This window comes from Otolemur garnettii, unplaced genomic scaffold, assembly GCF_000181295.1.
Source record: "Otolemur garnettii isolate 467f Iridium unplaced genomic scaffold, OtoGar3 scaffold00262, whole genome shotgun sequence".
NCBI classification, from domain to species: domain Eukaryota; kingdom Metazoa; phylum Chordata; class Mammalia; order Primates; family Galagidae; genus Otolemur; species Otolemur garnettii.
Window position 1 is genome coordinate 543090 of NW_003852657.1, and position 12054 is coordinate 555143.

Sequence of the window (12054 nt, forward strand, 5' to 3'; positions counted from 1 at the left end):
GTTAATAACTAGAATCTACAGAGAACTCAAATTAATCAATAAGAGCAAAGAATCCCATTTATAAGTAGGCAAGAGACTTGAAGAGAAACTTCTTTGAAGATTACAGATAAGTAACCAACAAACACAAGAAAAAATGTTCATTCTCTCTAATCATCAGAGAAATGCAAATCTAAACCACCCTGAGATATCACATAACCCCAGTGAGATTAGCCCACATCACAAAGTCCCAAAGCTACAGATGCCTGTGTGGATGTGGAGAGAAAACACTTTTACATGCTGGTGGGATTGAAAACTAATACGATATTTATGGAAAGATAAATATTCTTAAAGAACTAAAAGTTTATCTTCCATTTGATCTCACAATAATAATACTAGGTATCTACTCAGAAGAACAAAAGAATTTTGCCACAAGATTTGTACCATGTTTATTGCAGCTAGATTAACAATTGCAAAGTCATGGAAGAAACCCAACATCAGTCCATGAATGGACTATCATACATATGCCTTATTCTTTTTATAAAAAAAGAACTATTAAAAATGATTGAAAAATAACTCAAATTTTGAGTTAAAAAGCTGTTAAAACATTCTCTATATTTAATTTCAACTTTATAGTAAATTACAGGAAGATGCTTATGAAACAAATACAACATTTGTTTCAGTACATGTCTTTAAATGTAGACTCATAAGCATGTAAACAACTATATAATAAAAAGTTTCCAAACGCTGCCTATAAGAAATCAGGCAAATTTTACCATAAACAGTAAATCATCCCAAGCCTTCCAGACAGTTCCCATAGCTGCACCAGCGTGGCAGTAAGCTCTCACCAAACAAACAAAAACAAAAAAGCATTTTGCAATTAGTTGTTGCAATATAAACAGGGGGGAAAGTGTATAATTTGAGGGAATCACAACAGTCAATATGATTTAAGGAAAAATTAGGTCATAGCATTTATGGTGCTTATTGTTTAAATAATAAAGCTTTGCTGGGCAGCGCCTGTGGCTCAATGAGTAGGACACTGGCCCCATATGCAGTGGGCAGCAGGTTCAAACCTGGCCCCCGGCCAAACAGCAACAAAAAAATAGCCAGGAGTTGTGGCAGGCGCCTGTAGTCCCAGCTACTCGGGAGGCTGAGGCAAGAGAATCGCCTAAGCCCAAGAGCTGGAGGTTGCTGTGAGGAACACCATGGCACTCTACTGAGGGCGACAGAGTGAGATTCTGTCTCTACAATAATAATAATAATAATAATAGAGCTTTGCTATTTGCTCAGTTCTTTGGACACACCATGATTTTAACAATGAAAACTTGTCTCAGAGTCTCGCTGTCCGCCAGCAGGCGCCAAACACACTGCAAATAAACAGCATTCAGGGTTCACTGTACACAACAGGAGAGCGTTTTATCTTTTTTTTTTCTTTTTCTTTTTTTCTTTGTTTTCTTTTTTTTATTTCTTCGTTTTATCTTCATTGATGTGGATGAAGTGCAATTTCTTCAGCAAACTCAGCAAGAATTATTAAGAGGCAAAAATGAACTCTGAATTTTAAAAAAAGGAAATGAAAATACAAACTCCTAAAAAGCAAATAAAAGCTCTGTGCCAGCACACTGGTATCCAAACACACCCCCACGGCACGTCCTTAGCCTCTATGGAAACAATCCTTGCTTATTGGAGGTGCGCATCTAAACCAATAGCTTACCAATGTTTTCTTGGAAACAGCCAAAAAGAAACACAAAACCCAACATTCAAAAAAAGTTTCTCTTCCCTAAATGACTTTTCCTGAAGGCAGGGGTATCAGGCCTCCTCATTCTCACTGAAGTTGTTATCCTCATCCTCCCCGACACAGAACACTGGGGTCTCCACCCGCGAGCAGCTGTACTTAGACACTTGGAGCACCATTAGTCAGGTCACTGGCAGAGAGTCTTGTGCAGTTGGACGTGGAGCCTGCTATCATGATGAATACACCTATAAAGGATCCCTGAGCCATTTCAGTCACATATGGTTCCAGAGCTTTTGGTAACAAACTTCTGGCCATTTTTAGGTCTTCAGCAGAGCAGCTGCCAGACTCCAGCCTGCAGTTCACGCCCATCCGCTTTTGCACCTCGATGTCATCATGGAATCTCAAACTGTTGTCAAAGTTAAACAGATACTCAAATTTGTCATTGGAGATGCTGCAATCAATGACGATCTTCTTTCTGGTGTTAACGATGATGGAGGGCAGGTGGATGACCGAGTTGGGTGGGGGCAGCCAGCAGGCCTGCTGCTCCTCATGGCAGTTCCTCTGCATCAGGTTCTTGAAGGCAATTTGCTGTAGAATAAGTTCTTAAACCTGAGACTGCTTCTGTTTTATTCTTTTGAGTCTTCTCTGTCTTTCCACCTCCAAATTTTGGCACTCCTGAGCCAAGTTGGTGGGCAGACCAATCCACCTGATCTCCTTCTTCTCCCTGGAGATGATGTTCATGGCCACCAACATATTTAAGGCATCATAGACTTGCTGTCTTATGCTCGGGTCATAAGCTGACTCATTGGGCAGAATGTGGTTATCTATGGCACTGAACTAGGCCACCAGCTCCTCCATCACCTCGTTGTAGGAGGTGGTCCTCTTCCTCTGCACCTTCTCACAGACTTTCATGGAGAAGTGCCACAAGCCCTTGCCATTCTTCTCTCCTTTCCTGTTGCATTTCCCAGCAGACCAAGGTGGAGTCAGAAGGCTGGTTCTGAGAGACAAAGTGTGTGTTGGGTGGGGGGTTGTGGGCTTCCTACCACCAAGAGTGTTTGACTCTGCAGGTCTCTGAGGTGTACCGATTACCACTTGCTGGGCAATGTTAACATTGTACTGTTCAAAGATTTTTGGCAAGAGCTGCTTCCCCAGTGGGTTTACCCCAGAAGGGTGAATGGCCACCAAGTGTAGGACACCTTTTCCAGGGCTAAGGTTCTGGTCTATGAAGACCTTTAGATTTCCATTGGCTTCAATTAAACCAGCATCTTTTGCCATGTTACCAGATCTAGGAAATCAATGCTATAAACGTTCACCCTCCAGAGAAGAAAAATTATTTTTCTGGCTCGCGCAGGCTAGGGGCTGGGGACCCGGCCAGGCCGGGCAGCACATGCGAATGCTGGGAGATGCAGGGCGGGGGCGAGACGGGGCAGTCCCTGCCGTTGTGAGGTCCCTGCCCTGGGCTGAGCAGAGACAGGACATCATGGAAGTATTATTGAACCATAAGAAAAGAGGGGTGGAGCAAAATGGTGAACCAGAAGGATAGTCCAGCTGAGCGCTCCTAATGAATGGGGAAAAAAAGAGAGAACCCAGCCATACCTGGCACAGGGACCTTACCCAGAGTCATAGCTCAGGGAGCACAGCAAGGAGGTGGTAAGCTGGATACAGTGTATGATCTGGGGCAGTAGAAATCTGACGAATTAGGCAAGTGATTGTGATTAGCTGAAATCAGCTGCTCCCCCCACAGGCCGGTATGATTGGAAGCTTTTCTGGAGTTTTCAGTTGTTCGGGGAAGCTCCACAATGGGTGGAGAGCTTGGAAGAATGGGCGGCCTTGAACAGTATGTAGCAACCAAATTTGAATGTCTATTGGAGTGTATTTGCCATAGGTTTGGTGGCCGGCAAGGCTGCCATACTGAGAAGGTCTTGGTGCCCAGGGAGGTGCCATTGTGGGAAGGTCATGAGCAGGTCTTAGCAGGGGCCTAAAGCACAGCTGTCTTAATTCCACCTGCCAGGATCAGAAGTCCATTCTTGGGATAGGCTGAGGTACTCCTGTATCCAATGGGAACTGGACTCAGGGGGCACTGTGAGACCTGCCCCTGAAGGATTCTTGTGAGCTTTTAGATCCCAACCCACCAGGGTCTGAATGCTGAGGAAACAATCAGGTGATCACTGAAGACAACTAACTTTGGAATAAGGACCACAGAGGTTGCTGGCTCTGCTGTCTGTCTCCTGAAAAGATCACAGCTCCACCTGTTACATATTATAACATATTGTCATCAAGAACAAAGACTTCTGCTTATTTTTTTTTAATTTTTTGGGTTTTTTTTTTTTGCTTTTATTTTATTTATTTATTTTTTTTTTGAGACAGAGCCTCAAGCTATCCCCCTGGGTAGAGTGCCATGGCATCACGCTCACAGCAACCTCCAACTCCTGGGCTCAAGCGAGTCTCCTGTCTCAGCCTCCCAAGTAGCTGGGACCACAGGCGCCCGCCACAGGGCCTGGCCATTTTTTGGCTGCAGCCATCATTGTTGTTTGGCGGGCCCAGGCTGGAGATTCGAACCCGCCACCTCAGGTGGCGCTTAGCTGCTTGAGCCACAAGCGCCGAGCCATATTTTATTTTTTTTAATGAAGACAGAGTCTCACTTTGTGTCCTTCAGTAGAGTACATAATTCACAGCAACCTCTGCCAACCCCTGGGTCCCTGGGTTTAAGTGATTCTCTAGCCTCAGCCTCCCAAGTAGCTGGGATTACAGGCACCTTCCAGAATGCCCAGCAATTTTTGGTAGAGACAGGGTCTCACTCTGGCTCTCACTCTGTCTCATGCTGGTCTCGAACCTCTGAGCACAGGCGATCCACATGCCTCGGCCTCCCACAGCGGTGGAACAACAGACGTGAGCCACAATGCCCAGCCAGGACTTCTGTTTATTTGGCTTTGCTCAGGTTGAGGCCACTTCAAGACCTAAGCTCTGAGACAAGATAATTTAAAGCAAAGGAGGCAGTAAGAAAGAAAAAAAAGGATGACAAGGAGGTGAACAAGATGAAAGAATACATGAGAAAGAATCAATAGAAAAATTTGGGCAACATGAAAAGCCAAAACAGAAGAACTCCTTCAAGGGACCATGAGGCAGTTGCTGCAAAAGATTCAACCTATAAAGAATTAATTCACTTCACAGAAAGGGAATTTAAAATATGGATGATAAAGTTAATAAAAGTAACAGGTGAAAAATGGAAAGACAGAACCAAAAGTCAGACAAGAGATATGTAGAATATAGAAAGGATATGGTGGAACTTAAGGAAATGAAGGAGACAGTCAGAGAATGTAAAGATGCAGTAGAAAGTATCAAAAATAGGTTAGACCATGGAGAAGAAAGAACATCAGAGCCAGAGGATAAAGTGTTCAAGTTAACCCAGGTAGTTAAGGAGATGGAAAAGAAAAGAGAAAGCAAAACAGGCACTTAGAGAATGATGAGACTTCATAAAGCATTCAAACATAAGAATAATAGGGATTCCTGAGGGGAATAAGATTGTCCCAAAGGAATGGAAGCCCTACTGGAGACTATCATAAATGAAAACTTCCTAAGTTTTACTAAAGACAATGACACACTCCTTTCAGATGGATATCAAACCCTGAGTCATCTCAACTCAAACACAGCCTCTCTGAGACACATTGTAACAAACCTGCCCAAAGTCAAGATGAAAGAGAAATTTTGCAAGCAGCAAGGAGTAATCGCCAACTGACCTACAGAGGCAGAGCCATTAGGATGACAGCAGACTTTTCAGCTGAAAACTTCCAAGCCAGAAGAGCATGGTCATCCACCTTCAACATTCTTTTTTTTTTTTTTTTTTTTTTTTGAGACAGAGTCTCAAGCTGTCACCCTGGGTAAAGCACCATAGCATCATAACTCACAGCAACCTCAAACTCTTGGGCTTAAGCAATTCTCTGGCCTCAGCCTCCCAAGTAGCTGGGACCACAGGCAGCTGCCAAAATGCCTGGCTGTTTTTTGGTTGTAGTTGTCATTGTTGTTTGGCGGATCCAGGTTGAATTTGAACCAGCCAGCTCTGGTACATGTGGCTGGCACCCTAACCACTGAGCTACAGGTGCAGATCCCATCTTCAACATTCTTAAACAAAACAATTTTCAGCCCATAATCCTGTATCCTGCTTTAAAGCTTTAAAATTTATGGAGAAATCAAATCTTTTGTGGATATAGAAGCACTGAGGAAATTCATCACAAGACCAACACTATAGGAAATACTTAGACCTATTCTCAACACTGACCACCACAATGGACAACCAGCAAAGTAAATACTCAGAAGCCAAAGGTCTAAACTTAGCTTCCACAATGGCACAAAGGGTAAAAGTACACAATGGACATTCACAAAATAAGATGAAAAGAACTCCACCACAATTATCAATTCTCTCAATAAATGTCAATGGACTGAATTCATCACTGAAGAGGCACAGGCTGGCTAATTGGATAACCATTCATATGCAGTCTCTAGGAGACACACCTAGACTTGAAGGACAAATCAAGACTCAGGGTTAAGAGATGGAAAACAGTATTTCAAGCAAATGCAGATCAGAAGAGGGGAGGGGTTGCAATCTTATTTTCAGATACGAGTGGATTTAAAGCAACTAAAGTTAAGAAAGACAAAGATGGACACTTCATACTGGTCAAAGGAACAATACAACAAGAAGACATTTCAATTTTAAATATTTATGCACTCAACTTAAGTGCTCCCAGATTAATGAAACAGACATTGAGCCATCTGAGAAATATGATGTCCCGTAACACCATAATAGTTGGGGACTTTAACACCCCTCTGACAGAACTGGACAGATCCTCTAAACCAACGGTTCTCAATCTGTGAATCACAATCTCTTTAGGGGTTGAATGACCCTTTCACAGGGGTCGCTTAAGACCATCAGAAAACACATATTTCTGATGGTCTTAGGAACTAAGACACCACTCCTTTATCTGTCTCTGGCAGGTCCTCCCACATGCAGATACACTCCCATACGAGTACCCGGCGTGATGACATCATGCCAACCCCATCACATACACCCCGTACAAGCACAGGTGCATGTGACAGGATTGGCACCATAATGTACTTATGCAGACCAGTCACATATGTGTAGAGAGCAGCTACTATGTAGAAAGCAGCTGCTGTGGTGAAAGTAGCTACTCTGTTAAATGACAGAGAAGGTAAAATGACACTTCATGAATTATAATTACTGGGTAAATGTAAAATCATGTATTGTAAAATCATCAACTACTGCAAATATGTACCATGGTAACTTAATCTGGATGCTAATCTATCTTTTTATATTCAGCTGTGGTTGATGTGAATACTGCCCCCTTGTGATAGTAACAGGTATGTAAAATAAAAACACAGAATGGTAAATCATAGGAAACTTCAATGAACTGTATTGACAGAACTATGTCACGTATCATCTTTTGTATTATTAAAGCTACTGTTATATATTATTTTTATTAGCAAACCATCCCATGACAATGGATCGTGTGTAGAGAAGAATGTTAAGAAAAGAAAATATAGTGAGGATTTTTTACAGCATGGTTTTTACCTCAATAATTATAGCAGGAATTGAGAAACCACAATGTGTTATTTGTTGGGAAATTCTATCAGCCAAATCTATGAAGCCAAACAAACTAAAACGCCATTTTGATAGCATTTGCTGGCAAGGATACCAACTATTTTAGAAGCAAAGCTGATGGATTCAAGAAAGCCAGACTTGACACTGGTGGCAAGTACCACACACAAAACATAGCAGCCATTGAAGCTTCATATTTGGTGGCACTCAGAATCATCAGAGCTGTGAAACCTCACACCATTGCTGAGAACTTACTGTTGCCAGTGGCCAAAGACATTGTTCAAGTTATGATCTGAGATGAATTTGTTACAAAATTGAGTGCAATTTCCTTATCTAAAGATACTGTCTGCAGAAGAATAGATGACGTGTCTGCTGATATTCTTGATCAGGTAATCCAGGAAATTAAATCTGCTCCACTTCCAATATTTAGTATCCAGCTTGATGAATCTACAGACATTGCAAACTGTTCACAGTTCCTGGTTTACGTGAGGTATATTATTGATGGTGACTTTAAAGATGAGTTTCCTTTTTGCAAACCTCTTGAAATGACAACTATTGAATGTGCACATGATGTATTTGACACAGTTGGTTCATTTCTGAAAGAGCGTAAGATCTCTTGGGGAAAGGTTTGTGGTGTTTGCACAGATGGTGCTCCAGCTATGCTAGGATGTCGATCTGGATTTCAACGTTTGGTACTGAATGAGTCACCCAAAGTCATCGGAACTCACTGTATGATTCATTGGCAAATATTAGCAACAAAAACGCTGCCACAAGAGCTACAAGAAGCAATGAAAAGTGCCATAAGTTCCGTCAGTTTTGTAAAGGTGAGCATTTTAAACAGTCGACTATTTCTGCAACTGTGCAATGAGTTGGATGTGCCGAACAATGCTCTGCTATTACACACTGAAGTGAGATGGTTGTCTAGAGGAAAAGTTTTAAAACATGTTTTCGAGCTTTGTGATGAACTCAAACCGTTTTTTAATCAGAAAGCAAGGCCACAGTTTGAAGCACTTTTCAGCAATAAAAGTGAATTGCAGAAAATAGCTTACTGTTTGACATCTTTGCCATCTTGAATGAGTTAAATTTATCACTGCAAGGACCGAATGCAACATGCCTCAATTTGTCTGAAAAGATTCAATCATTCCAAATGAAACTTCAGCTTTGGCAAAAAAAAAAAAAAAAAAAAAATGGATGAAAATAAAATTTACATGTTGCCTACCTTATCTGCTTTCTTTGAGGAACATGACATTGAACCAGACAAAAGGATTATGATGATAACTCCTGTGAAAGAACACTTGCACATGCTTGCAGATGAAATTTCATCATATGTTCCAAATCTACCTGACACCACATTTGCACTTGCCAGAAGGCCATTCACAGCCAAAGTTGAAGATGTTCCTGAGACAGCACAAGAGGAGTTCATTGAACTTATTAACAACAATGCAGTGAGAACTGATTTCTCTACAATGCCAGTTACAAAATTGTGGATCAAATGTTTGCAGTCATATCCTGTTCTGTCTGAGACTGTGTTGCACCTTCTTCTTCCATTTCCAACATATCTTTGTGAAACAGAGTTTTCCATCTTGTTGGTTATCAAGTCTAAATACAGAAGTAGACTTGTTGTGGAAGATGATCTTAGCTGTATTCTTGCAAAGACTGCCCCAAGAATTTCTGATCTGGTGAGAAAGAAGCAATCTCAGCCTTCAAACTGACATTGACTTTTTATGCATACTGCCACAAAATGTAGCAATGTAGTTTACTGTTGTTATATTAGGACTGTTACCCATGCTACACCATGCTTCAAGACAAATTTTCATTTATTTGTAATTAGAAATAAATATTTCACAATATATAATTACATATTGTTTTTGTGATTAATCATTATACTTTAATTATATTCAATTTGTAACAATGAAAATACATATTGCATATCAGATATTTACATTACGATTCATAACAGTAGCAAAATTACAGTTATGAAGTAGAAACAAAAATAATTTTATGATTGGAGATCACCACAACATGAGGAAATGTATTAAAGGGTCATGGCATTAGAAAGTTTGAGAACTACTGCTCTAAACAGAAACTAAACAAAAATACAAAAGACTTAATTATTACCCTGTTACCCTAGAAAAAATGAGATTAATAGACATATACAGAACACACCATCCCAAAGCTAAGGAATATTTATTTTTCTCCTCAGCCCATGGTACATTCTCTAAAATTGACCACATCCTAGGAAACAAAACAAACCTCAGCAAAATTAAAAGAATAGAAATTATACCTTATATCTTCTCAGACCACAAGGCAATAAAGGTGGAACTCAACTCCAATAAATGTAGAGAGGAGGGGGAGGGGGATGGATGGGTGGAGGGAGGGTGATAGGTGGGATCACCTCTATGGTTTATCTTACAATGGTACAAGTGAATCTTTCTAAAAGTAGAATATAAATGTTTTAATACAATAACTAAGAAAATGACATGAAGGTTATGTTAATCAGTTTGATGAAAATATTTCAGTGTATATGAAAACACCACACTGCATCCCATGATTGCATTAATGTACACAGCTATGATTTAATAAAATAAATAAATAAAAATAAAAATGTTTATTCACATGAAAGACTTGGTAATTAAACAACCTTATGCTAAATGATAGGTGGGTTCAGGAAGAGATAAAAGAGGAAATCATTCAATTCCTGAAACATAACAATAATGAAGACACAAGTTATCAAAACTTGTGGGATAAAGGAAAAGCCATCTTAAGAAGGAAATTTATCTTATTAGATGCATACATTCGAAAAACAGAAAGAAATCTCATCAACAACCTCACAAACCAGCTGATGGAATTGGGAAAAGAAGTATAATGTAATCCCAAAACTAGCAGAACAAAAGAAATGACCAAAATTAAATCTGAGATTAATGAAACTGAAAACAACAAAAATCATTCAGAAAATTAATGAAACAAAAAGTTGGTTCTTAAAAAAAAATAAAATTGATAAACCTTTGGCCAAATTAACTAGAAACAGAAAAGTGAAATATCTAATAACCTAAATCAGAAACAAAAAAGGGAAAATAACAACAGATGCCACAGAGATACAAAAGAACATCTCTGAGTACTATAAGAAACTCTATGCCCAGAAATTTGACAAGGTAGAGGAAATAGATCAAAACCTGGGATCACACCCTCTCTGTAGACTTAATCAAGAAGAAATAGATCTCTTAAACAGACCAATTTCAAGCACTGAGATCGAAGAAACAACAAAAAATATCCCAACAATAAAATGCCCTGGCTTAGATGGCTTCACACCAGAATTCTATCAAACCTTCAAAGAAAAGCTTGCACTGATACTGTGGAAATTATTCCAAAATATTGAGAAGGAAGAAATCTTTCCCAACACATTCTACAAAGTACACCTCACTCTGATATCAAAACCAGGAATAGACCCGACAGAGAACTTCAGACCAATTTCACTAATGAATATAAATGCAAAAATTCTCAATTAAATCCTAGCCAATAGATTACACCTACACATTAAAAAAATTATTCATTGGCTCAGTGACTGTAGCTCAAGCAGCTAGAGCGCCAGCCACATATAGCAGAGCTGGCAGGTTTGAATCCAGCCCAGGCCCACCAAATAACAGTGACAACTATAAGCAAAAAATACCCAGGTGTTATGGTGAGCACCTATAGTCCCAGCCACTTGGGAGGCTGAGGCAAGAGAATTGCTTACGCCCAAGAGTTGGAGGTTGCTGTAAGCTGTGACACCATGGCACTCTACCCAGGGCAACAGCTTGAGACTCTGTCTCAAAAAAATAAAAAATAAAAGTAAAAAAATTATTCATCATAATCAAGAAGGCTTTATCCCAGGGATGCAAGGCTGGTTTCACATAAACATAATTCACCATATAAACAGAAGCAAAAACAAAAAACATATGATCTTCTCAATAGATCTAGAAAAAACAGTTGATAAAATTTAGCATCCTTTTCTAAACAGTTAAGAACATAGGCATAGGTGGCACATGTCTTAATCTGATCAAAGCCATCTATGACAAACCCACAGCTGATATTATAATAAATGGAGTAAAACTGAAAGCTTTTTCACTTAGAATTGGAACCAGAAAAGGTTGTCCTCTATTGCCACTACTATTCAACATAGTGGTAGAAGTTCTAGCCAATACAATCAGGCAAGAGAAGGAAATAAAGGGCATCCAAATAGGGGCAGAGGAGGTCAAACTCTCGCTTGCTGTTTGCCAGTGATATGATCTTATACTTACAGAACCCCAAAGACTCAACCACAAGACTCCTGGAAGTGATAAAAAACATATATATATACAGTAATGTTACAGGATATAAAATCAATGTCCACAAGTCAGCAGTGTTGGTATACGCCAATAACAGCCAAGATGAGAGGCTAACTAAGGATGCAATCCCCTTTACGGTAGCTTCAAAAAAAAATGAAATATCTAGGAATATACCTAACAAAAGAGGGGAAGAACCTCTGTAAAGAAAATTATAAAACCCTAAGAAAAGAAATAGCAGAAGATATTAACAAATGGAAGAACATACCATGCTCATGGCTGGAAAGAATCAACATTGTTAAAATGTCTATAATTCCCAAAGCAATCTACAGATTTAATGCCATCCCTATTAAAATATCAATATCATACTTTCGGGGGATTCTGGGAAGATGGCCGACTGGTAGCAACCCTGGTCAGAGGCTCCTGAACAAAGG

The 12054-nt window shown here is 39.8% G+C and overlaps 1 pseudogene; it reads right to left on the minus strand.

The window, feature by feature from the left end:
* Positions 1 to 1782: 1782 nt before the first annotated feature.
* Positions 1783 to 2983, minus strand: LOC100965602 (annotated as a pseudogene).
* Positions 2984 to 12054: the final 9071 nt, after the last annotated feature.